The following is a 25820-nucleotide window of genomic DNA, read 5'->3' on the forward strand; positions in this document are numbered from 1 at the left end:
TCAAGTTATCTCGCTTACCTTCTTACGCCATGTTTTTATCACTTAGTTACTTTCCCCGTCAAAATCATACTTCCCGCTTTCCAACAGGTGTCTTGTTTTGTTTTTTGTAACAAACCTCGCGGCAGCAGACGAAATACAGAATCGCGAGCCACAGACAGTCAACCACCCACAGCATTCACGAGTTGCCTAGTTGTTTGTGTGTGTGTGTGTGTGTGTTATTTTTAGATATTTACTTCAATTTAGTGACAATTTCTAACGTCTACCTACCATCAATATAGTACCGTTTGAGATTTTTACAGTACTAATGATATTCTGGATATTTTAGCACGTTCGCTATTTTCTGATTTTATGCTTAGGAACATTCTAGCGTATTTTTGGGGTGCGTTTGTCGGTGGACTTCGCAATCCTAACTGCACTGCGTACTGACACAGGAAGTAGATAAATGTAGAAGGCAACTCTTGTTACAAGGAATTAAATCGGCTTTCACCACATTGGTTAACTAGCACTTCCTCTTCCTCTACAAAGAAATGGATTTACTCAGGCCTGGTGCGACAACAACTAATTTCAATGTTTATTATTCTGAACCAATTAAACTTGTCGATCTCATCCATTTCAACAGTACTGATGCATATCATTTTAATCCTGGCATTATTTAGTGTATTGCTAGGTGTTTTAGGGTCGGCCTTTCGTCCCTGGAGCACCTAGTGAGTAGCTGGGTTCTCTTTCTAGACCGGAGCTTGGACAAATAAGAGAGAGACAGGACACAAAATCTCAAGGCAACACCATACACAGGAACGAGCAGATGTCACAAATACAAACAAGCTGGACAATTATAATTCTTGGGCTGTAGGTATGGAATAATAGTTTCACGCAGGATACTGTACAGGACCGGGTTGGTTAGGGGGAACAACACTTGAGCTAGACACTTATGTTAGTGGGAGAGTTTAGATTTCCTAGGCTGGGGGTGGTGGTTGTCTCAATTTCCCAGGGTAGCATTATTATTTTACACTGGGCCTAAGTGTGACCTTATCGAGACGTGCCGTCACTGTTGCATAGAGTGTTCACTGTACCTTGGCCCGTAGATTACTTTTACATTACTTTACTATGTACCTGGGTGGAGCTGGTGGTACTGGAACTTCAACTCAGGGGCCTATGTATGATCTTCACTGTCTTACGATGGCACTATACACTACTGTATGGTAGACCCGTCCTTCACTGTCTTACTATTGCACTATCTTTGCCACCACTTTCTTTTATGTTCTAACCGCTGGCCCACTTTACTCTGTCGCTTCTACACTGTCTGTAGGCTGCGTATGTTCACTTTCACTCACTCTAAGGTCGGACATGTCATAGTTAGGTGCAGGGGCGGCAGCGAAGTCTCAGCCTCTCTACTGACGGGGCTGGGATCCGCCAGGGGCGGCTAGGTCCTGGGGACGAGGGACAGCGCGTAGGGGAATCCTTTCTCATCCGGGGCTGCTGGGGGCATAGGGGCCCGAGGCTTCTGGGCTCGGGGTGTGAGTCCGGCCCTCTGGGCTGGGGCCAAACAGTCGCCTGAACTTCTGAATCAGGCGCCTGATGGAGGATGAGGATCTCCGGCGTCTGGGTGCAGGGAGGTCCCGCCTGGGAGTCTGAGGGGCGGTCGGGAGGCTGCGGTCCCCACAGGTCGGGGACGCCGTCAGGAGTGAGCTGCGGCATCAGCCAGCGTCGGGGTCCATCAGGGGCGTCTCCCCCGGCTGTAGGGAGAAGAGCCTGGTGATGGTCACAGGGCCACTCCAATACTCCTCCAGGCTGGGGGCTCCCTCCAAGTCGTGGGTAGGTGGACTGGGCTCAGCACCTGATGAAGGAGTGGCTTCAGGCGGTCTCTGGTGGTAGGGCCCGGCTACTGGCCATGGCTGTCTCAGGACCCTTTCAGAGTGGCTACCGGCTGCCTCCTGCAGGAAGGTAGAGCATCTACAGGCTGACTTTCCGGGGGCACCTTCAGAGCGGCTTCCAGCCATCTCCTGATTGACCTCCAGAGCGGCTTCAGGCCGTCTCCCATAGGAGGGTGAGCAGCTACCAGCCGTCTCTCCAGGGGCACCTTCAGAGTGGCTTCTGGCCGTCTCCTGACAAAGGCGGGAGTGGCTACCGGGCGTCTCCTGATTGGCCTCCGGAGCTGCTTCAGGCTGGGGGCTCCCTCCAAGTCGTGGGTAGGTGGACCAGGCTCAGCACCTGATGAAGGAGCGGCTTCAGGCCGTCTCTCCAGGAGCACCTTCCGAGCGGCTTTAGGCCGTCTCTCCAGGGGCACCTTCCGAGCGGCTTCAGGCCGTCTCCTGTAGGAGGGCGAGCAGCTGCAGGCCGTCTCTCCGAGGGGCACCTTCCGAGCGGCTTCAGGTCGTCTCCTAGTTTCCTCCAGAGCGGCTTCCGGCCGTCTCCTGTAGGAGGGTGAGCGGCTATTGGCCGTCTCAGGGGTGCTGTTAGGAACTGGAGAAACAGTTCCACCCGTCTGATCTGTGGGCAGCTTGCCCGGCAGGTCATCTTGTATTCCTGCTATGGTGGCGGCGGGCGTGTTCCGTGTCATAGGGGCGCGCGGCCCTGGTGGACTTAAGCCGTTTCCGCCCAGAGCTCATTTGCGTCGTGTACACTCCTCCGTGGGCTCCTTCTGGTGGCTCGTTGCAGTCTGTTTTGATGTCCTGCAGCAATTTATTTAGCATCTTGAACCAGCCTTCAGGCAGTTCCACCTAAGTTATTGGGCGTTCAGGACGAGTCCCAGAATCCCGGGCAGTAACGTAGACGTATTTATTCGTCAGACATTGTTTTAGACGGAAGATTAAATAAAGAACAATTAGAAAATGGAAGAATTATTACAAAATGGAAGTAGCAGCTTGAACAGACTTTAGGGGTCTATGTGTGATTCAGTTTTATTTCTGCCTAAACTGATGAACGTGTGGCTAATAGCCCCATTCCGCATTCATTGCATGTTATCCATGTTCCAGTCCGCGAATGTGAGCTGAGCCCGCAGTGAATCGCAGATATCTTACTACGGGCAGACTTTTTCCAGTGACGTTAAAGAAATCACGTGATTTTGTTTATGACTCCATATTGGATGGCAAACTCCTCGCAGTAATGGCTGTCCAGACAGGGCTGTCTGAGATGAAACTGTCTGATATATGAAGAAATCTGAATCAATGCCACCAAGATCTGTAAAGAAACCAGATAAAGTGTTTGGGGCTAGATCCTTACACCATTTCTCGGGAGAAATTCACCAGTTTCATGGACTGGGGACCAAAACCAGATTTCTGATATGGTGATCTCTATCACTATTTGGTAAACACTCCAGCAAAGTTCACTGGGGCATTCTTCAAGGTAAACAGACATGTCATGTTGTATAATTATGCACAATGTAGATAGCTGGAACTGACATATGGTACTTGTAAACTGTCTTGATAATCAGTATATAAATTATTGACGTGGGGCCAATGGGGGAGGAACTATATAGTTTGACTAATCGAGCAGTTAATGAATGGAATAGGTTTCCCAGTAAGGTACCCTAGTTACTGCCCCCTATTTAGAAAGTTTCAAGCATAGGATGGGCCTGTATGGGCAATTGTAGGGAGGGCAAATTAGTCACACACTTATGGGAGCTGTCTTGCATGGGCCTATTGGCCTACTGCAGTTATCCTCTCTTCTTACTCCTCAAGTTAGGTCCTAAGTTAGGTTAGGTTAGGTTAGGTTAAGTTGGTTGGGTTAGGTTGGTTTGGAATAAAAAAAAAGTAATTTCCGACAGAAATGAATATTAGATTCAAATTAATCACACTATAGAACATTAAAAATTGAAAATTTTTAAGCTTCAGGGTGAGTTGGGTGTAATTCTGGAAATTTACCAAAAAATTTACTTATTTTCGAAATTTCAGTAATTATAGGCCTAGATACATACACACAGCCTATATAATGTATGTTTAAAGTAGTTTTACATAAAATGCATAACTGATAGTATATGCCAAAACTGTCAAAATTACTCTTGAAGTTAACTTTTACATTACAACTGAAACATAACATTGGCACAGATTAAAATTAAAGTACTGTAATTTATTGAATGCTGATCACCACAACATAAAACTAAAAGACTTCAACAATATATTTTTAATGATTTTACGTTTTATATTAAAAAAAAAATCTTAGTAGCTACAGACGTGGTAAAAGATAAATATAGGGGGCCGTTGCTATAAGTACATTATTTATCCTCTTACTTGTAATTAAAGTATTTTTGTACTAAGTTTAAAATGTATATTCAACTGGAGGATGTATATATTGATAGTTCTGCCTTCTGTAGAGCAACATTCATTTCTAAAAAAATAGAAAATTATAAATAGTAGTACCCGGTACTAGTAATTATGTTTCATTTGTAATTGAAACTGCTTAGCACACAGGCTCACAGTGGTATATAACAGTTTTATACTGAAGTGTTGAACAGTGTCCTGTACTGCACTATTATTAAAATCATTCACCATGACAAATATCAGTTTCAAATTAATCACACTGAAAAACATTGAAAAAATAAAAATATAAGCTTTAACCTAGCCTAACCTAACTTAACCTAACCTCCTTCTCTAACCTAACCTAACTTTAAGTATGAAATAACCTGTAATTTAATCTGTTTTACTTATGCATCTAACATTCTTGACCATCACTGCTGTGTCCGGTTTGGTTTGGGTGAAACTCTGGAATAATAACAAAACAAGGCCTGTGACATGAACCCTTCCCCTCTTTTCCCATGCACACACATGGCCGTGTGGGTCTTTTGCTCTATGACAGTAACATAATTAGGATATCCCATGACACCTACAACTGCTATGTCCAGTTTGGTATGGGTGAAGCTCAGGAATAATAAAAAAACAAGGCCTGTGACATGGACCCTCCCCCTCTTTTCCCACGCACACACATGGCCGTGTGGGTCTTTTGCTCTGGGACAGTAACATAATTAGGATATCCCATGACACCTACAACTGCTAAGAATGGTAAATATGCCCATATCTGCTCACAAATCATCGGCTCACCTGGTGTGAAATGCTTGCTACAGAGGCGGGAGTAGGCCATCGGCTGCCAATTCTCCCTCTTCATGGCAGCTATTCATTTCTGTCGCCTTTCCTTATTAGCTAGAAACCTGTAGAAGTGTATCCCACTTCCAGTTTTCTGCCTTACCTTACAGCCAAAGGCACAACAGTGGAATATCATTGTGGCTTCTGCAGTTCTTTCTCTCTAGACGTCCGATAATTTGCCGTCCAGTGTGGCGCCATAAACAAAAGTCACATGACTCGTGACGTCACGTGGAAAAGATCTATACATCACCCTTTCCCTGTTCCTTGTTTACAGGCAAGCTTCATGTTTTGAACAGAATCTTTCAAACCAGAAATTGATCAAGTAGGTTAGCCTGATTCCTCCTATAAAATCGAATATAAACAGCTTTGCCTCATTTTCGAGACCCCCCCAAACGCGGAGTGGGGGGAGCCATACTCTGGCGAAGTGAACAGTTATTGGCACAGTGAGCAAATATATGAGTAATTATACCTTGAACTTGCTGCTGTTAAGACCATTTTTCCCATCCAATACTTCTTTTTCAGCACTTCCTTGAGCTCATCATAAATCCCCTCACTCACAGACCTATACCTACCATCCTCCAATATTTCAACAATCATACCATCTCCTGCCTTGCAACTGAGGATTGGTTATGCATGCTACCTTGACGTCTATAGACGGCAAAAATAATGTAACTGACGGAAAGCTCTTTAAATGACAAATCAGGACCACCACTGAGGTGAAAGTTTAAGACACCTTACATTAAAACAATAACCAAAGGTGGCCGTGCTGGTGACCACAACAAAGCCAGTGAGGTAGGAAACAGTGTAATAGTACTGTATAGATAATATGTTAAGTTGTATGACAAATACCACAGACCTTTTGTACTCTAAATTTAGCAGAGCAATCTTACAAGTGCACCTAGGGGGCACTACTCACAACCCTCAGACACTTTTCTCACATGCCCAAAGTCAAGGACATTTAAAAATCTGTGTGGAACAGAAGAACTGGGTGTGGGAATAGAGTGGAGGTGTGGAACTAGGGATGGCAGAGGAAGTTAAGTCTAGATATTGGTCTCACTTGCTTTTGCCATTAATGTCTGAAAACCCTGGTCATCCATAGTTCAGTCTGTGGAACAGAAAAATACCTCTAGGATGATGCACAACTCTATACTTTAATTATTCACTCAATACACGACCCCGATCCTCCACTGCCTTGTACTGTACTGGCTACCATACTCCCCACATTTCCTAGGATTCCTTCCAGCACCGAAGGCCCCAGACTCCTACTTACAGTTGTGCAGGTGTCACTGATTCTCAGCACTCCGTTAACTTGCCCTAGATGTAGCTGAGGTAGTGCAGCAGTCTGTTGTCACCTCCCATCCCTCTGTAGGTCTTGTTCATGCTGCTCCGCCTCCAAATCACAGCACCACCCTCATTGCACCATTGTCCAATTCCCGAGTTTTCCCCAATAACTGATGACCTACCCATCTTCTAAGTCTTAATAGACAGCTCATCATCACATTATTGCTATCAGTTGCCAGCCTCCCATTTTGACCAACCTCTGCCATAGCCAGCTGTTTGTCTCTCAGGAGTCTATTACTGTATTTAGTTTATAAGATTTGCCCTTCTATTCCTTAACAGACCCCTTCTGAGACAATTCCACTTAACTCAGGTCTTCCTTAGTTTCGTTCATCCTTTCATCATTGTCCCTACTCAACCTGTTATGTTTTGGAATACCCATTCACTGATCCAGCTTCACAACCCTCAATGATCAAAGCCCCCATCTTAGAGTCAGAGATGGGCTGACCCTTCATATCATTCATTGCCCTCCACAGTTAACTCCCTGTCCTGGAGGCTTTCTGAAAGTTATGGCTGACAGGATCATGCTGTCGTGTCAGATCGTTCTCTCCTCCATTGGTAAAGTTATTGCTGATACGTCCTTCATGGTAAGTTTGACAAATTCATCCAGTCACTGTCTTCAACTTTCGTCAAGGGTGACCAGTCTCCAACATCAGTTTTTGGAGTTGGTTTATGTGGTGCTTCAGCCAATTTGGGGGGACGTCTCCCTCGTCTAGTCCTTGATTTATCTGGTGCTCAGCCAATCTGGGGGGCTTTCTCCCTCATTTGGTCCTTCTTAGACTCATTCTATCAAAGGGCACAGCCTGACTGAGAGTGGGAAGGTGGAGACAAGAAAGAGCAGAGGCGGGCTGGAGCATTTGAACGTCTGCACTAGGAATGAGGCACCCCTATGGTTGGTGGGTGTTACTATGGCAATATCATTACGTCATTGTTGGTAACTGCAGGCAGCAAGGTCCCTAGTGCTAAAAATCAGAGATAGTATTCCTACAAAAGTCACAGCTGCTGGAAACTGTATGTTGAAGTACAAACTGCTTCTTAAAAAGGGGAGAAACATTGCCCTAGCAGGGTTTAAACCATCAAAAAAGTATTTAATTATCGCCTACTAAGTGTCAGAAGATGCACTAAGTGTGCTTTTGGAACCACGATGAAAATTCAGAATGATGAGAAAAAAAAAATCATATTTGTTGATAAAGCAGTACACATCACTAAAGATGTATGTATCTTCAGTACAACATGAGTACTGAAGAAGGAATGGGTGCAACAGCAAGTCCTATAGATGATGTGGAAGAAAACCCTGGTGATGTGCAGTTTTCCAGCAGAAAAAAGTTATGCAAGAATGGAAAAAAATTTGACAAATATTTTCTGAGTACTTCTCTACAGATGCTGGGTCAGTACCCTGGCAAAATCACATAACCTTTAGCTTCTATCTATCTATCTATCTATTGCCAGACGCCTCAATCCCGTTTGGGGTGGCCACAAACAAATCGCCTCCAAGTCGCCCTGTCCCCCGCCATTTCACTGCCCTGCTTCCAACTCACACCCCCCTCTCTCATATACCTCTCCACCCCATCCCTCCATCTCATCCTCAGCCTCCCCCTCCCTCTTCCCCCTTCCACCTCACTCACATACACTCTCTTCGTCAGTCTTTCACCCTCCATCCTCTCCACATGGCCAAACCACCTCAGTGTGTTCCTCATAAAGCTCCCTATCACATCCACATCAACACCACAACGTTCCTTTATATCCTCATTCGTCAGCCTATCTCTCCATGTGACTCCACAGGCTCCTCTTAAATAACTCATTTCCACTGCTCTCACTCTTGACTTGTGTCCTTCCAACAACGTCCAAGCTTCACTTCCGTACGTTAGAGTTGGTATCACAATACTGTCATGTAGTAACTTTTTCACTTCCATGCTCACTTCGCTGTTTCTTATCACTGCTTTCAAAGAACCAGCAACCTTTCTTCCCTGCTGTACCCTTTCAAGCACTTCACCCTCCAAACCTCCATCCTTACTCATCACACTACCCAAGTACTTAAATGTACTCACATTTTCCAATTCCTCACCATCCAACCTCGCTGTACATTCACTGACTTCACCCCTCTCAAAGACCATCACTTTACTCTTCCCAACATTCACCTTCAGATTCCATTTCTTACACACTCTCCCAAACTCATCCACCAAGCCTTGCAGCTCCCCTTCGTCTTCACTTAACAACACAGTATCATCTGCAAACAACAGTATAGAGAGTTTCCAAACACTATCCTCTCTCACCAGGGCCACTCCAACATCCACTACCCTACCTTGTACCTCTTTTATTACCCCATCCATGTACAGATTGAACAACCATGGAGACATGACACATCCCTGTTTCAACCCAACTTTCAAAGAGAAAAATTCACTCAGTTCACCATCCACATGCACTGCAGCCTTCGCACCATCGTACATACTCTTCACAGCATTCAACAACTTCCCATCTACTCCATATATTCTTAACACTTTCCACAATCCTTGTCTATCCACCCTGTCATATGCTTTCTCCAAATCCATGAAAGCCGCATACAACTTCTTTCCCTTCTCTAGAAACTTTTCCACTAAAGATCTAAGAATGAATATCTGATCTACACAACCTCTTCCCTTCCTAAAGCCTCCCTGTTCTTCTCCAACTAATTTCTCTGTTCTTTCTCTAACTCTGTCAATAAGTATCCTACCATACACTTTTCCTATTATACTAAGAAGACAAATGCCCCTATGATTACCACACACGTCTTTTTCCCCTTTTCCTTTGTACAAGGGAATAATTATACCTGACTTCCAATCCTCCGGGACTCTACCTTCCTCCCAGGCTAATCTGCACATCTTCCACATCCATTCTACTACTATCTCTCCCCCATGCTTCAGCATTTCACCACACACTCCATCAATTCCTGGGGCTTTTCCAGATTTAACTTTCTTCATTGCTTCCACAACTTCTATCCTACTGATTTCTTCCTGTCTTCTCACCTCCCTCCTTCTCCCAGCCATTCCCCAGCCACTTATACTCGCATTACTGTACTTCCATCCTCTACGTTCAACAATTCCTTAAAGTGTTCTCTCCATCTGCTCACTTTTTCTCCCTTCTCCACTAGTAATCTACCATTTTTATCTTTCACTCCCCTGCTAACTTCACTTCCACCCTGCCTTACTCTTTTCACCTCTTTCCAGAACATTTTCTTACAGTCCCTCCACTTTACACTCAAATTCCTTCCAAATTCCTCATCCACTCTCTTCTTACTCTCTCTTACTAATCTTTTTAACTCTCTCTTTCTTTCTACATATAACTTTTCCACCTCTCAACTTCTTCCACGCCCCTATTTCTCATCCATTCATCGTATGCTTTCTTCTTTTGTGCCACAGCCTGTTTCACCTCTTCAGTCCACCACGCTGTTCCTTGCACCCCCCTCCGTCTTCTCTTCCTTCCACACACCACATCACATGCTGCACATATTTCTTCTGTAAATATGCTACACACACACCTTCCACGTCTCCCATCTGCTCCAATTCATATTTGCCCAATCGTTCCTCCACATCTCTCTTATACTCTGCCTTTTTCTCATCCTCTTGTAACCTTTCCACTCTCCTTGCAACTACTCCTTCCTCTCGTCTTTCCCTTCTTCTATTTCTCCATTCTAATTGGACCTTTAGCTTAATTACACATAATTTGTGTTACACAGTGGGTTTATTATTTTATTGGTGCAATTTTCAGCAAAATATCTTCATTGTCTCTGAGTGTAACTATACTATAAAACTGCATTTGCATTGTAATGGAAACTCATCCATAAAAGGGAAAAAAATAGACTACCATGAGATGAGTATGTATATGAATACCAAAATAAATTTACCAGAAACTCCTCTCTCTCTCTCTCTCTCTCTCTCTCTTCCACTGGTGTGCAGTAAATGCTCTGTCATTGTGCATCATATGAGATGCATCCCATAGAGATGGTGTCAATGAAACCTCAACATTAAACAGGCTCATGTAAGTAAAAGTAACTGTCATCTCATCCTGCCTCAACTCATGCGCTGGTGTCTGCTCACAACCACTGGCAGTGTGATCATGAGTTTATAGTAACTTAAAATCTCCTACCTCTGCCTGCTCTTGCTCACCCCCACCTGCCCCCTGTAAGTCAGAACACCCCCTTACTATGCCCTCACCACCTGGCTTTCACTCAAGCTCTGATTCGTATACAGCTTCAGTTTTTGCAAGGGCCAATTCCTCCAATTGCCCTAACATGACAGTGATAACCTGCCAGGTCTTTGTTCACTTCCCTAGCATTCCCTTCTGCCTACCTGTGTCACACCCTCCCTTGAAGCTTGAATATGATGCTTGGTCAAACTTCCTACAATGAGGTGATGGACTCTGTGTGTGTGTGTGTGTGTGTGTGTGTGTGTGTGTGTGCGTGTGTGAGAGAGAGAGAGAGAGAGTAGGATGTGCTATTCACTGGGTCGGTCAGGATCATGTGATAGTCGTGATTGTCAGCTTTCTTACCCTCCTGGAAGAAAAGCTGAGAGTTCATATAGTCCAATCAAAGGACAAAGCTATGACCTTCACACACGCACACACCCATCCCCTTGCACAAGGGGGACAGTAACCACCCACTTCATCAGTGAAACTTTTTGCAATCTGAGCAAGGTGTGAACCCCCACCTACCAGATGGCAGGTGAGAGCATTACCAATGAGTCAGCGAGTGGTGTGTGTGTGTGTGTGTGTGTGTGTAATTCACCGGGTCGGTCAGGATCACTTGATGGTCGTGATCGTCAGCTTTTACCCTCCCGGAAGGGAGCTGAGTCTCATATAGTCCGATCTAAGGGCAAGGCTGTGACCTTCACACACGCACACACCCGTCCCCTTGCTCAAGGGGGACAGTAACCACCCACTTCGTCAGTGAAACTTTTCGCAACCTGAGCGAGGCGCGAACTCCCGTCCACCAGTTGGCAAGCGGGAACGTTACCACTGCACCAGCGAGCGGTGTGTGTGTGTGTGTGTGTGTGTGTGTGTGTGTGTGTGTTCTTACATAGGAATGAGTCAAGCTCGTACTGTCCTGTGTTTTGAACCATTTTTTTCATACATGTCTCTAAATTTATAAATTGTTTTGGCACACACTATTTCATTCGGTAATGCATTGCACTGATCAACTGCTCTGTTTGGGAAACTGAATTTTCTTACGTCTTTATCACCTCTCGTTTTGTACAGTTTTCTACAGTGTCCTCTTAGTGTTGCTTCCCCATAGGTTATATATATACAGTAAAAGTCTTCCAATCTGGCCACCAATAATCCGAAAATCCCAATAATCCGAATTTGTCAAGGCAAAAGTTTTAAAAATTTTCTGGTCTTTTTTCTAATTTTTCTGGGCTTTATCTAAGGATCTATCTGGTGTGGACTTGCCTTGGACTTGGATGTACCTGCCAGCATCTATTCAGCTACACTTCTGTGCATTTCCGGCGAGTAAAACAATAACCCATATCATTTTATTTAATGACCATGTACATATTTCTAATGTTTTCTAAGGGCCCTCCCAATAGTCTGAAAAAACAATTGTCCGAAAGACCCTTGCTTCCCTTTGATTCGGAATACAGGACTATTACTGTACTCATTTACATATTTTTTTTCCTGTGATGCATTTGTATTACATAATCATGTCTCCTCTTTTCCTTCTCTCCTGTAATGTTGGTAGGTTTAATTTTTCTTGCAGTGACCCTTTGTACCTTTTCAGGCTTAGCTATATGTTTTTTGAGATGCGGATTCCAGACTACTGATACATACTCCAAAGTTGGTGTGAGGAATGATGTTATTATCTTTCTCAGCATGTCTTCATTTATATATGTGAGTGCTACCTTCATATTAGTAAGCAGTGTGTTCACGTTCCTTACTTTTTCATTTAGGTGGTCAACCAGTGATAGTCTGTTACTGATAATCACTCCTAAATCCTTTTCCCTTTCTGATGTGTGTAGGGTTGAACTTCCTAACTTACAGTCCCAGTCCGATCTTTTTTCACTTATACCAATTTTATTACATGACATTAGTTCACATTGAATTCTATTTGGCATCTCTTGCACCATTCCTGGAGCTTATTTAATTCCTCTAGTAACTCTATGAAAGAGTCTGTGTTTGTAATTTCCTTCTGTATTTTTGGATCATCAGCAAACATATTTAGGTAGCTTCCATTTCCAGTGTTGCTGTCTGTGTCATTTATATATACTAACAACATAATTGGTGCCAGCACCAAGCCTTGTGGAACTCCACTTGTCACTTCTCTCCATGATGAGTAATTTCCCCTTAGCACTGTTCTCATTTCCCTTTTACTGAGAAAATCTTGCATCCAGTCATACGAATTACCTTGGATTCCTCCTTGAGTGTACAGTTTCCATAAAAATCTTTTGTGTAGTGCTCTGTCAAATGCCTTCTTGAAATCCAAATACAGTAAATGCTGTCTACCCAGTCATCTCTTTTCTGTATTATTTCTGCAGCTCTATCATAGCAACTTAATAGGTTAGTAACACATGATTTTCCCTTTCTAAAACCAACTTGTCTTTCAGTTATTGTGTTTTCCAGGTGATTACTAAAATTCTTCATATCAGTTTTTCTAACATCTTGCTTACAACAGTGGTCAGTGATACTGGTCAGTAGTTAAGTGGATTTTGTCTATTTTCTTTCTTGAAAAGGGCCACAATGTTTGCTTTCTTCCAAATATCAGGTAATTTTCCTTGTCTTAAGGATTCTCTGAATATTAATTGTAAAGGACTGCTTAGCTCTTTTGCACATTCCTGTAATACCCAGTACGAAATCTTATCAGGGCCATTGGCTTTTCCCCAGTCTAATTTCTCATCTCTTCCTGGACCTCTTGTTTTGTTATATTATACGTATATTTGTTAACATGTGTGATCATGCTTGTTCATTTTTATCTCTCGCAAATCTACTTTGTTTAGTAAAAACTGACAGGAAAATTTTGTTTAGTATATCACAAATATCTTCATCATTGATACAGATTTTCCCCTCATCCATGATGGATCATATTTTATCTTTAACTTTTGCTTTGCTTCGTATGTAGCTGTAAAACAGCTTTAGCTGATCTGTACTGTACTTTTATTTACAATGTCTTCCTCAAACTGTCTTTGAGCTTCTTTCCTTGTCCTTGAATAATCATTTCATGCCTGCTTGTAGTTGTTATATGCTCTCTCATGTTTATATCACCTGTATCTGATCCACAGCAAGTCTCTTTTCTCTTCTGCATTTTTACAGTCAGCATTAAACCAGTTCTTTATCTTTATTTCCGTGTCTTTGTGCAATAGGACATAATTGTGGACTCTATCTATCTATCTATCTATTGCCAGACGCCTCAATCCCGATTGGGGTGGCCACAAACAAATCGCCTTCAAGTCGCCCTGTCCCCCGCCATTTCACTGCCCTGCTTCCAACTCACACCCCCCTCTCTCATATACCTCTCCACCCCATCCCTCCATCTCATCCTCAGCCTCCCCCTCCCTCTTCCCCCCTCCACCTCACTCACATACACTCTCTTCGTCAGTCTTTCACCCTCCATCCTCTCCACATGGCCAAACCACTTCAGTGTGTTCCTCATAACGCTTCCTGTCACATCCACGTCCACACCACAACGCTCCTTTATATCCTCATTCGTCAGCCTGTCTCTCCATGTGACTCCGCAGGCTTCTCTTAAATAACTCATTTCCACTGCTCTCACTCTTGACTTGTGTCCTTCCAACAACGTCCAAGCTTCACTTCCATACATTAGAGTTGGTATCACAATACTGTCATGTAGTAACTTTTTCACTTCCATGCTCACTTCCCTGTTTCTTATCACTGCTTTCAAAGAACCAGCAACCTTTCTTCCCTGCTGTACCCTTTCAAGCACTTCACCCTCCAAACCTCCATCCTTACTCATCACACTACCCAAGTACTTAAACGTACTCACATTTTCCAATTCCTCACCATCCAACCTCGCTGTACATTCACTGACTTCACCCCTCTCAAAGACCATCACTTTACTCTTCCCTACATTCACTTTTAGATTCCGTTTCTTACACACTCTCCCAGACTCATCCACCAAGCCTTGCAGCTCCCCTTCATATTCACTCAACAACACAGTATCATCTGCAAACAACAGTACAGGGAGTTTCCAAACACTATCCTCTCTCACCAGGGCCACTCCAACATCCACTACCCTACCTTGTACCTCTTTTTTTACCCCATCCATGTACAGATTGAACAACCATGGAGACATGACACATCCCTGTTTCAACCCAACTTTCAAAAAGAAAAATTCACTTAGTTCACCATCCACATGCACTGCAGCCTTCGCACCATCGTACATACTCTTCACAGCATTCAACAACTTCCCATCTACTCCATTTATTCTTAACACTTTCCACAATCCTTGTCTGTCCACCCTGTCATATGCTTTCTCCAAATCCATGAAAGCCGCATACAACTTCTTTCCCTTCTCTAGAAACTTTTCCACTAAAGATCTAACCATACACTTTTCCTATTATACTGTACTAAGAAGACAAATGCCCCTATGATTACCACACACCTCTTTTTCCCCATTTCCTTTGAACAAGGGAATAATTATACCTGACTTCCAATCCTCTGGGACTCTACCTTCCTCCCAGGCCAATCTGCACATCTTCCACATCCATTCTACTACTATCTCTCCCCCATGCTTCAGCATTTCACCACACACTCCATCAGTTCCTGGGGCTTTCCCCAATTTAACTTTCTTCATTGCTTCCACAACTTCTATCCTACTGATTTCTTCCTGTCTTCTCACCTCCCTCCTTCTCCCAGCCACTTATACTCACATTACTTCCATCCTCTATGTTCAACAATTCCTTAAAGTGTTCTCTCGATCTGCTCACTTTTTCTCCCTTCTCCACTAGTAATCTACCATTTTTATCTTTCACTTCCCTGCTAACTTCACTTCCACCCTGTCTTACTCTTTTCACCTCTTTCCAGAACATTTTCTTACAGTCCTTCCACTTTACACTCAAATTCCTTCCAAATTCCTCATCCACTCTCTTCTTACTCTCTCTTACTAATCTTTTCACTCTCTCTTTCTTTCTACATATAACTCTCTCTTCCACCTCTCAGTTTCTTCCACGCCCCTATTTCTCATCCATTCATTGTATTATGGACTCCTGTTTCATAAAATTCACAAAATTTTTTATATATAACCTATCAAGTCCTCTTAGCTCCTTTTCCCAATCTATATTGTTGAAGTATTTCTTTAGGTCATGATAGTTGCCCTTTTTGTAGTTTAGCCTCTTTTTGTAATATCCATTACCTCTGACTATATCACATGCTATCCCGGAACTGTAATCTAGTACTGCATGGTCACTTTTGCCAAATGGAGGGTGACAGATAACATTGTCAGTTTCATTTTCTTGCCTAGTAAATATGAGCTGTAATAATGAGGGATCTTCTGATCCTCTTTTTTTTCTGGTGTTCTTCTTTACATGTTGAGTTAGAAAAAAATCCTGTATAAGATCCAAGAGCTTCTGATCCCAACAACTTTCATGGCATTTTACATTCATGGTCCGTCTATTTTATGAAGAGCGTTTGGGCGTTGTCCCTCCTGGGGAGTCCCCGTCCCACAGTGTTGCCATACTTTGTACTGGGCAACTTAATCGGATTAGAAACAAGGAGCTAATGACAACTCTCCCTCTCAGCACACCACTCTCTCTCTAACATTATTTTTTTATTATGACTGATTTTCTCCTTAAAGTGTGAGGTTTATTTGTGGTTTATAATTTCGATTTATTTTCCACACCACCTTTGAGGTTGAGGAAAAGCCTCCTGATTGTCTTGTTGCGCTTCTATTCAATTTCCACCACATTCCCTCCCTCCCTCCCTCCGTCTTGCCTTTTCTCCCTTATCTCCGGCCTCTCCAACATCCCTTCCTCGCTGTCTGCCTATCCCCCTTATCTCCATTCCCTCTCTCTCTCTCTCTCTCTCTGTTACTGTCTGTCTGTCAACATTATGTTTTTCTTATGAATGTGATACTTTCCATAAAGTATGATGTTTTATTTGTTCTCTATAATTTCAACTTTTTTTCCACACCACCTTTAAGGTAAAAGTCAAGGCGTGGTTTTTTTTTTTTTTTTTTTTTTAAATATAAATAGAGGTTTTCCCCAGGAGGCCTAATCAACAGCTTTTGAGGGAACAATTATAAGTCCTCTGTTTGCCTTCTCTTCTAAAAAATACTTATATACGTTGTAATTAAGTTCTTTTTCTCTACTGTGGAGCACACGAGAGCGAGTAGCAGGAGTAAGAGCATCCCTCTCAGATGGCGGCCAGAGTGGAAATGTCCCGGATTAACAAGGTCACTCTACCCTTACAACAAGTGTTGTGGTATTTATAAAAAGTATTTATTAAAAGAAAAAAAAAAAAGAGGCATTTTTAACACTATATAGCCTTATTAAAGAATTAAATATATATATACTGTAAATAAACTTCATTTAGAAGTAGTAAATAGCTGACATGGGACAGAGAGGTGAACACATTTGGCAGAAAGGCGGCCTAGGAAATTCCCAAGAGGGACAACGCCCAAATGCTCATCATAAAATAGATGAACCATAGAGTATTCCAGTTTATATTTGTGTTAAAATCTCCCCATAGTATAATTCTTTCAGAGTTTTCTTCCATTCTGTATAGCCTAGTAGGGTTGTTAAACTCTGTCAGGTCTTCATATTTACCTCTGTCCCATGTGTTTGGCTTGGGTGGCATATATAAATTTGCCACAGTTATTATCCCTTCTGATGTACTAATCTCTGCTGCAACTAACTTTACTTGTGAGGGTATGTCTATTTCTATCTCGTTTACTTGGAGTCTTTTCTCTGTTAGTATCATAACTCCTCCTCCTTTTTTTTAATTTCCGTCTCTTTGCCATATATTGTACTCATCCAAATTTAAAGAGTCATTTGATATCATTGGGGTTAATTTTGCTTCTCTCAGACAAATAATATGAGGCTCATTTTCTATGATACAGTCTTTTATCTCTAATAATTTGGATACCATTCCATCTACATTTGAGTACATTACCTTAGCCATATTGTTCACATATTTCACACAGGTTGAGTCCTACTACTTTGTAAAAAAAAAAAAAAAATTAGTTCCCTCTTCATCTGACTTTGCATCATTCTTTCTTTTTGCATCTTCCATCTTTTCCCTTAGTGTATAATCCCCATTCCTCTTGAGTTAGGCACCTTTTTTATCCATACTTCTTTGTACTCCTCTATGATTTCTTAACCCGCGGCGTCCCGTCGACGTACTTCCACGTCCTCACGTTATGTCACTGCCAATCCCGTTGACGTACTTCAACGTCCTGCAATTGCAAGGTTCATAATTTCCACAATTTTCAAAATTCGCACGAGATTTTCGATTCGCCCACCTACCCAAGCCTCCCCTACCTGCCGCCAGGCGGGCAGCGTCCCAGACCCCGCGTGACCTGCGCTCGCCCTTGTCTCGGTCACTCACCTGTTAGCAGTGACCCAGGTCAGACATGGCGCGTAAAGGTCTCTCAGACGACAAAATACAATCCGCTCTGGATGCCTTCACTGGAGATAGTGATTCTCCACTTGATGATGATGTGGTGGATCGAGATTATGTGCAGCCTGAGGAGGAAATAACAAGCAGTGATGAGGAGGTCCCTTCGCCCCGGAAAAAGCGGTATGTCATGTATCGTAAGGCAAGGGAAGGCCAGCCTGCACCCAAAACACCTGCATGGACCTCTCTTCATCCCCTAGAGAGAGATTCTGATGAGGACGATGACGATGACGGCGGCTTAGGACGTGATGTTGCCTCGTGGTTGGGGAAGGAAAAAATCTCACCCCGAGGATCAGAAGGTGGGGCGAGAAGGCAAATAAAGTATGGCCTAGTGTTTTTTCTGGGGAAGGCGAAAGTGGTGTGGTGGGAGTGCGGGGTGAAAGGGAAAGTGGTGTGGCAGGAGCGAGGGGTGAAAGGGAAAGTGGTGTGGCGGGAGCGAGGGGTGAAAGGGAAAGTGGTGTGAGGGAGGCAGCATGAGCACGTGGTGCACGTAGGCCTACGGGAGAGGAAGTGGAGCCACTCCCCAGCACATCTTTCGCCATACAATATTCCCAAACTTCCTCCACACAGCCCCAGGATGTGGGGAAAGGAAGGAAAGGGAAGGGAAAGGGTAAAGGAAAAGGGAGAGGGAAGAGAAGTGCGAGTGATGAAAGGCGCCGCTCTCCACCTCCCCCACCACCACCAATGTTGCGTTGTGCCTTCAGCTATGTTTCAGAGAGTACCATAACTTCCTACACTATTGAAACTGTGTGGGATGGCGATATGACGCTCAGTATAATGGTAAGGCCAGTCAGTATGTGCTAAGTCTTATATAAACTTGAAACGGGTGTAATGTTTGCAGGAAAGTAATGTATAAGTTGAAAAATAGTGTAAGTTGAACGAAGTGATATGAAAACTACACCCACTGTATAAATCTGCTAAAACATGACGCTCAGTATAACACTCTGGTCAATAAATATGTGATAGCAAGAATATAAAGTGGAAACGGGTGTAATGTTAGCATGAATAAAACGCATAAGTTGAAAAATAGTGTAAGTTGTAATAATTGATGTCACGAGTACATCCACTGTGTAAATCTGCAAAAATATTATGCTCAGTAGAACATTCTGGTCAGTAAGTATGTGATAGGAATTATATAAAGTGGAATAGGTTGTAATGTTAGTAGTAAGGTAATTTATAAGTTGAATACTAGTGTAAGATGAAACAAATGATATCGCGATAACACTCACTGTGTAAGTACGCGATAATATGACGCTCAGTAGAATCGTAAGGTCTGAAATTATGTGATATCAATTATATCAAGTGTAAACATGTGCAATGTTAGTGGAGAATTATTATATAAGTACAAAAATAGGTTGTAAGTTGAAATAGTAGTCATAGCGACTTTACCGTGTGTGTTATTATGCGCTATTATTACGCTAAATATTTACGTAAGGCCTGAAACTCTCAAAACAGTTCTCTAAAGTTGAATAGTGTATAATGTTATTAGGAAAGTATTATGTAAGTAGAAAAAAAACAATACGAGTTGAAACAACAGTCACAGCGAGTTCACTCACTACGTAAATAAGCGCTAACATTACGCTAAATGTTATCGAAAGGCCTGTGAATACGTAAAAACAGTTCAATAAAATGTAAAATGGTATAATGTTATTGGAGATGTATTATGTAAGTAGAAAAAATTATATGTATCATGATTCAGCAATGTTAGCGATTCATCGTGACCAGTCTGCCCGATTTTGCTCGTTTCGCACGATGGTACAATGCTTATTTCAGCTCTGTTTTTGTATAAAATCCAATTTACTCTTTTATCACATGTTTTTATGTCTGTAATAAATACATATCTACTTACTTTCATTGGTTTCCCAGACTTATAATACCATAGAAAACGTTCGAGGCTCACACCACCTACAGAGAACATGGTGCCAGGTGTGACCAAGGCATACCTGTTTAGGGCAATTATGGACCCCGGGGAACAATTTCTTCGTGACTGACCATTGTTTCTGACCAAAAGCGAAAGTTTTAGCAAAAAAAATTTGGGTCCAAAAATGGTCGGGATTGGGGGGTACCAGTGGTGAGAAAGTGGTCGGGACGGGGCGGGTTAAGTTTGTTAGCATTTTTTGATACCTCTTCTACAGTGTTCACACTTTGGAAGGTTATTTTCAGCAGCCTTGACTTGTTCCTTTCATATTTCCCAAATCTCTTGACTTCCTCTACATCATTCTCACGGATTTCATCTGATACTGCTTTCAATATGTTCATTATATTTACCATCTCCGTTATCTCTGGCAATTCTGTACCTTATTTCTTCTTCACCTTTACCAGTGATGACTGTAGATTTGTTAATCCCAGCTGTTTCCTTTATCAGCCTTGGGTTCTTCCTTATGATGTCTTTCACCTCTCCTGTCATGTCTTTTGCTTCAGCTTTATTCTTTAGATCTTGACTTGTTTTGGCTACTTCAACCCATATATTTTGTACTTCCTGTGTGTAGTTTCTCATCATTTAATTTGCCCTAGTTATCTTCTCATCAGTGTCTCTGCTTTGCTCTACCAGATTACCTGTTTGTCTAATTATGACTATCATTATTGTACTACTTCAGAACTCTTTCCTGGGTGACTACTATATTTCTCATTGTTCATTTTCTTTCGGAGAATGTCTACTTCAGTTTGTAGCTCACCTACTGTTGCATCTTTTCTGTTTGATTCCTTTACCAGTTCTTCATTTTTTTCATTTTGTTGGTACAGTTCCTTTATTTCATCCAATTCCAGTTTGAAAGTTCTCTCCAATTTGTTCACTTTCTCTGCTAATTTATTAAATGTAACCAGTTCCATCAAGTCTGTGTAGTTATCATTTGTTTTTTACTGTTTCCCTTCCTCTTACCTAGTTGCATTTCTTGAAGTATGCCATCATAGAGAAATAAACGTTCTACTTACAGTTTAGCATCTCCATTCCATCAGTGTTGGAATTTACCCAGGGCTCATCAGGCGTGGCGCCTGTTGTCTGCTAACACAGCAAACTCCTTAGGGCTCTGACTATTTGATATACATTCTTTGGACAGCACTTCCATGCTTCTACTTAATCTACAGTCATCTATAATTTAGCTTAGTACCAGGCTTGACTATTTTTAGATACACTTAGGTATTTGGCACCTAAGCAGAGTGCAGTGACACACGTCTGCTCTGTCTTGTGTGTGTGTAGTGTGTGTGTATTTACCTGTTTGTAGTATACAGGACTTGAGCAATGCTCTTGTTGTCGTGTCTCCATATCCACATTTACCTAGTCTACTTTTACACACATGAATGTTTTTCGCCTGCACCACCTCTTCGTCTAAGTCGTTCCAAATACTTAAGTATTTACCTAATATACCTAATTGTGATATACAGGAAATGAGCTACGCTCGTGGGATCCTGTCTCTGCTTCTAAATAAGTCAAATTTAGCTTTAAACTCGTTTAAGTTTTTAGACTGGACGATCTCATTGTCCAGGCTATTCCACAGGTCAATACTTCTATAAGGAAAACTATATTTCTTGATATCCTTCAAGCAGCTTGACTTCTTCAATTTCATTCCGTGTCCTCTTGTTGCTCTCTTATCCTATACAAACAGATCTCCTCGGTCAATTTTATCTACTCCTATCATGGTCCTGAACACTGAAATCATGTCTCCCCTCTTTCTCCTTTCCTTTAAGGAAGGCAAATCCAGCTTTTCCAGCCTCTCTGTGTATGACAGATCTGCCAGACTGGGGACCATCTTGGTTGCTGTTCTTTGTATTCTCTCAATCTTGTTTATATCTTTCTTTTTGTGTGGGGACCACAGTACTGCTGCATATTTTAACCTGAGGCGAATCATGACCACCATCAATTCTTTCTTCATCTCATCCATATAATGAAATGCTACTCTTATGTTAGACAAGAGTTTGTACGTCTCTCTAACTATCATGTTAATATATTTTTTAGGTGACAAACTATCCTAGACCAGCACTTCCAAATCTTTCTCTTCTCTCGCTTTTGTGATTGATTCATTTCCCATCAAATAATTCAGTGATGGCCTCTTGGTACTTTTACCCATTTCCAATATTTTACATTTCTTTGTGTTAAATTTCATTTCCCACATCCGGCTCCAATCATGTATCCTATCCAGATCCTCCTGCAGCATTTTCCAATCCTCCTGAACCTCTACCTTCCTCAAGATCTTTACATCATCAGCCAACAGACTTGCATAACTGTTCACTCCAACTACCATATCATTTACATAAATCAGGAACATTACTGGCGCCGACACCGAGCCTTGAGGGACTCCACTTGTTACTTCCCTCCATCCAGACATCAATAATAAAAAAAATAATAATAATTTAGTTTTACGCCAGGTATCCCTGAAGGGCTAAGGCGTTGCCCCTGGGTAGAGGACCTTTGGACTGGAGCGTGTAACATTTTATGACCGGATGCCCTTCCTGATGCCTACCAATGATCCTTGGGTGGATTCAATCCTCCGACTCTTTGGTCAGAGCGGAGCGCTCTAACCCACTGAGCCACGACATCCTATCCTTTATTACTGTCCTCATTTGTCTGGCTCTCAAAAAGTCTCTCATCCATTCAAGGAGTTTCCCCTTCAGTCCTCCTCTATAGTCTAGTTTCCACATTAGTCTTTTATGGGGTACCGTGTCGAAGGCCTTCTCCAAGTCTAAATGCACACAATGTGTGTGTGTGGGGGGGGGGGGGGGGCGCACAGACAAGCAAATCTAATCCATGCAGCCTAGGAGTTCTCTTTTATTTCATAAACCTTCACATATCCATGCTGCACATATTAATACTGTACCTGTGAAATTCAAATCCACAAACTGTTCCCTGCCCCAGCATGGGAATGATCTCGTCCCTTTGGAAAGTAGTTCACGGTTCTGTCTACTTCACCATCCCCATTGTATAGTCCCCAGGTCTTAGCAGCTCATTACTGTACTTTTGATAAGGAAATATAATAGAAAAATAAAGTATGGTTAACTATATTTTAACAAAGAATTTTACTCAAAAGGTACAACTTTTACTTCCATTATTCACTCAATAAAGTGTCATTACATAACTTAAAATCTCTTGTGTATTTATACATTACAGAGCTCTCTGGATTACAACAGATTAAATACTTGACCTTTAGTGAATTCTTGTAAAATGAAATATGATGATAAACTATATACCTTAGTGTTACAAATATATTCATACAGTACCAATTTCACCAACTTACATGTCTAAACTGTGCAAAATTTTGAATACTGTTGTCATTCGTATCAGTATTCAAGGAAGTGACCTACAACTAAGTATTTGTTTCTCTCACTGCCTTTACTCTTTTTAGCACAGAATTTAGTCTGTGCTAATACCTACAACCTATGCATCTTCAGTCTGTTTTTCACCACACTCTTTAATTTTCAAGCAAAAGAATATGTACTTTTTCAAAATGAACTTATTTTTTTCATTAACTAATCTTATTACCTGTTATACCACACCCTCAATCTAATCCAGTTCCCTTTTACTCACATGAGACAGGTGACTCATGTACCATGGGAAAAGATGGCCACACAATAAACAACAGTCACATTTGATCACACAGACAAGCGTCCTCGTCTTCTGCAATATTCACCTGAAAATGAATAAGATATTATCACTCTAATTCATCTGTGGACATTATGCACTTTTATAAAACACAATGTATCCTACCTATCAAATTACAATGATTCAACAAATTTAATGAATACAAATTACCATTAACAATGGACATATCTCTGGCTACGGTAAATGATTAGAGTACAGGCACTCCTCAACTTCCATACTTTTTTACATGTACTAAAACACTCTTATACATAAGTTTGATGTAGTGCTGCTGTTGGGTGTCTGCCCTTTCCTCTCCTCCATCCTTCTTTCCTTCCATCCTCTTCTGTCTTTCTTTTCTTCATTCTTTCCTTGTCCTTCTGCCTACAGGTGACTTAACACTCCCTCTTCTGTCTTTCTTTCCTTCATTCTTTCCTCTTCCTTCTGCCTGTTGGTGACTCTACACTGAGTGATAAGCCAAATGGTTTCCTGTGCACCAGGAAACCATTTACTGTGCTCAGTGGTAACCATATAACCAAATTTTGGCGCCTTGTGGTTTAGTGGGTAATTATTGCGTTCCAATCAGATTGAGCTGGTGAAGGTTTATATCCAGGGGGTGGTTGGGGCTGACTGCTCATGTAATGCCACTCAAGGATGAATGAAGATGGTCACTCTCATCTTAAATGTCGGGACCAACTGCCTAGCCCCAGGCTCCTACGCTCCTCATGGGACAATGTAGGATTGGATGATGGATGGATGGGTGGATGGCAAACATCTCTAAAGTCAGTCACTGCAGGTAAGCAATAGATATGCCACCTCCAACTGGCATACTGCATAATTTCAGCATTTCAAATATACTGTACCTCCTTTCCTAGTTCTCCTTTCTGCACCTGCTGACCCTCTTTCCCTTCAATTGTGTTCACAGTAGAGCAACTCAAGCCCCACAAACATCCTATATCAATATGCTTTTCACCCTTTGCACTCATTATATGAGGTCAAGATTTGTTTCCACTGAAACAATACTGTTTACTGCCACTGCCACCAATTCTTTTTCATTATGAAGTCAAGCTGGGGATATAATCCACAGATGCTACTCTGACCATGGACCAGTGAACAAGTGGCAACATGCAAGCAGTAGCAGCAGTCTGCCATGTAGTGACCAAAACCGTGTTGCCATGTATACAGCAGCTGATTCCTGTGTTTTGCATCCAGTGTTCAAAACTCTCAGTATATTTTTTAATGTTCTCATTACCATACTGTAGGTATCTAAGAGTTGTATATAAGTCATTTATGTGTACGGTATGTACAGGAGCAACAGTATTTCTTCTGTGGATTCTTATTTTCAAGAATCAAGCTTTTTTAACGGGCAGAAACTACCGTGACACTAGCATATCTTCATGAACAAACCATAACATTCATAGGAAAAGAAATGTATCTAACAAACCTTTCTCCAATTACAGACTCTAAAACTGTCCCAGTTCTGGGGAGGAATATTTGACAGTATATAACTCAGGGTCAAGTGGCCGTCCCTTGCGGGACTGTGGCGTCTGGCAAAAGATAGATAGATAGATAACACACACACACACATATATACAGTACTGTATATATATATATATATATATATATATATACAGTACATATACTTATTGTTTCATTTCGTTTTTGAAGGCTCAAACATGCTTCCATGTGTCGGCCTTGGTCACCTAATGGCAGCCCTCCATGCTGCTCAATCTCTGGCAGCCTTAGTCACTCATCCCTGAAGTCACATTCGATGACCTCATCCCAGGTCTTTTTCAGTCTACCTCTTGCTACCCTACCCTTATCATTAACACTTCTCACTTTCTGCACCCAATTATCATCCCCCATCCTCTCTGAATGCCCAAACAATCTCAATCTACCCCTCCTCATCACAATACCAATACACTCCAGTCCCATCCTACCTCTCAACTCTACCATCGTATACCTAGCACCCCCAGGCCTCACATTCAACCTACTCTCTCTTTTCTTAAAATGTGTGTTGCACACAATCATGTTCATTGCCTCCCCAAATTCAAGTACAGTGTCCTCTCCCATTCCTCATTTCTTGTACCATATGCACATCCCCCACGTGCTCTTTCATATCCCTGTGCTGCTTCACCTACATGACCATTTAAGTCTCCTCCCAAGCCTACTATCTCATCATCTCCCATACCATTTACTGTATTAGGTCATCCCAGAATCTATTGTTCTCTGCCTCATCCAAG

At 42.1% G+C, this 25820-nt stretch overlaps 1 long non-coding RNA gene across 1 annotated transcript; it reads left to right on the forward strand.

The window, feature by feature from the left end:
• The first annotated feature begins 128 nt into the window (after window positions 1–128).
• On the forward strand, window positions 129–24191 carry LOC145399818 (uncharacterized). Its single transcript, XR_013897402.1, has 3 exons — window positions 129–181; window positions 12163–12272; window positions 24164–24191. It is a non-coding gene; the product is annotated as an uncharacterized LOC145399818 (long non-coding RNA).
• The last annotated feature ends 1629 nt before the right edge of the window (window positions 24192–25820 follow it).

Source organism: Coenobita brevimanus, chromosome 1 (genome assembly GCF_032717465.1).
Source record: "Coenobita brevimanus isolate Jiangsu-jjx chromosome 1, ASM3271746v2, whole genome shotgun sequence".
NCBI classification, from domain to species: domain Eukaryota; kingdom Metazoa; phylum Arthropoda; class Malacostraca; order Decapoda; family Coenobitidae; genus Coenobita; species Coenobita brevimanus.